The following is a 2,489-nucleotide window of genomic DNA, read 5'->3' as shown; positions in this document are numbered from 1 at the left end:
AATCAACCTGAGAGCGGACTCTGCCCACCCTCTCCTCAGAATAAGCTTTATCCATCCCTGTTCTATTCCACCGAGAGTTAAAACGTTTCACGACATCCCAGACGTACGTCGGGCTGGTGTCTTTGCGCAAACCAGCGCAGAACTTTCGAAAACTTTCCTGTTTAGCATGCCGAAGGCCTTTCCTAGTGGATGCAACCTGCCGTTTGTACGACAGAAAGTCTTCACGAAGCCCAGTAACTTTAAACTTGGCGAGTGCAGCCCTGCGAAGGCGAACAAGCTTGTCGCACTCTGAGGACCACCACAGACAAGGAGGACGAGTGACCTGTGGTCCACTCCCGGGAGGGTGGTCTCTCCTCGGAGTAGAAGTTTCGAGAGAGTCCACCACCAGTGCCACGAAAGTGTTGTACATCACCTCCACTTCGCTCTCAGGAAAGGAACAAGGAAGACTCTTCATTCTGTCACTTACGGCTCGCTGAAACGCAGGCCAGTCAGTACGTAACGAGTGAAGTCTGGCAGACCGTCGAACCGGCAAAGAGGTGTCTGGACGCAGGTTAGAGCTAACCATCACCGGGTAGTGATCGCTTCCCCAGGAATCACCCCCCACCCCCCAGGAAAGGCGCAGGGCAAGTGAGCTGCTAACGACAGTCAGATCAAGCACAGACGAAGATCGATAAGAATCGCTGAGATAGGTTGGAGATCCATCATTGAGTAACAGAAAATCAGAGTCTTCCACCGCATCCCACAGGGGACCCCCAGAGGGGCAAGTCGTCCGTGAGCCCCATCCCACATGGTGAGAGTTAATATCACCCCCAAAAATAACCTTACTACCCCCAAACTGACCGAAGAACCGGAGCCAACTACTTGTCGGCACAACGCCCGCGTCCGGGGGACGATAGCACGCCACCAGAACCAAGGGTTCCCCACTTACATACACCTCGACGGCACACACCTCTAACTTACCTGCACAGTCGTACAGATTCGATAATTGTCGGTACTTAATTGAGTGGTTGACCAAGATCATCACTCCTCCTCCCGTACGCCCAACGCGATCGTTCCGCACCGCATCGAATCCNCTTACAATAAAAGAGTTGGCTGGAGTAAGCCACGTCTCTGAAACAAGTATAAAGTTATAGAACATGCAATGTCGAGCAAGTTCAGTAAAGCGCGGTAAAATCGATTTTGCGTTCCAGTGGACTAAACCAAAAGGATCGCAACGAGATTTTGACACATTCATTGTGAAATAGCTTATTTTTTAACAACTTTTGAATGTAAATTTATCGTATTACCAATTCGTTGAAGCAAAGTATCTATATCGTCCATCCGCATGATTTTATCGACCAATTGACGCACACGAGTTTTGACTTCTTCTCCGCAGAAATTAGCCGCAGGCGGCCAGCTCCATGCAGATGACCCGATCGAGGTAGACGCCACCGGCGAGTTAACCATAGAGATTCCCCCTCGGGAAGGAAGGGGGGGAAAGTTTTTCAAGGTCTTATCTGGCGCAGGACCCGCTCCTCTCTCCGCGTTGATCACCAAGCGTTTTGCCTCAAAGTAAGGAAGGTTGTCGTACGCCATCACTCTCGTCACCTCCGCATGCCGCTTGTAGATAGGGCATGTACGGTCGAGCAAGCTGTGAGCACCGGTGCAGTTTATACAGGAAGCTGGAGCCTTGCAAGGAGTGTCCTTTGAGTTCCTATGAGCTCCACCACAAACCAGGCACTTCGTGTTTCCNTCGCAATACTTGCTGATATGGCCAAAATGGCCACAATTGAAGCACATCCGGACTGCGGGAACATAAGGCTGAACTGGGTTTACCGTTTTTAAAATGACGATCGACTCTGGAAGTGCTTCTCCTGCCAGCTCCAAACAAACAGTTTCTGATTCCATCCACTCCTTTGAAGATCTGTCACGGCGCTTAAGACGGAATATTTTGAGAACCATAATGTTGCTGTTTTCATCCTCGATTGCCTGTTTGANTTCTTCTAAGGGCATGTCGAGTGGAATCTCTCTCAAAATCACTTTTCTGCTAAGCTTATAGCCAGGGATGTACGTTGACATACCCGCTTCTTTCACATACTTATTGGTGAGTGCGTTGTTGGCTGCCACCTTCGAGGGGAAAACCACCTTCCATGTATTACGAGAGTATCTGTGGATGCTCAGAAATTTCAGATTAGACGTGGATAATTTTCTGGAGACAGATATCAGTGGCATGGANCGGGATTTAACCCCGGAAGCTGTTGGAACCCGGAGGTGAATCACATATGGGGCTTGAGTAAAAGCTCCGTACTTCTGCGAAGTCTCCCTGTCAGACACGACATTTTTACTTACAGTTGGCTGGGAGATTTCCTGACGTTTACTCTCACCTTGCTTAGCACCAGACGGAGAAGCGTTGGGCAAAGGTGACGAGACCTCAATATCGCTTATTTCCGCAGCTGAAGAAACATCCGTATGAACCAGCAAGGGCCTTTCGGGACGGAGTCCCTTCCTTG

The sequence above is a fragment of the Pseudomyrmex gracilis genome, unplaced genomic scaffold (genome assembly GCF_002006095.1).
Source record: "Pseudomyrmex gracilis isolate BER0280 unplaced genomic scaffold, ASM200609v1 scaffold_1076, whole genome shotgun sequence".
NCBI lineage: Eukaryota > Metazoa > Arthropoda > Insecta > Hymenoptera > Formicidae > Pseudomyrmex > Pseudomyrmex gracilis.
The sequence above is the reverse complement of the archived record's forward strand: the minus strand, read 5'-3'. Positions refer to the sequence as shown.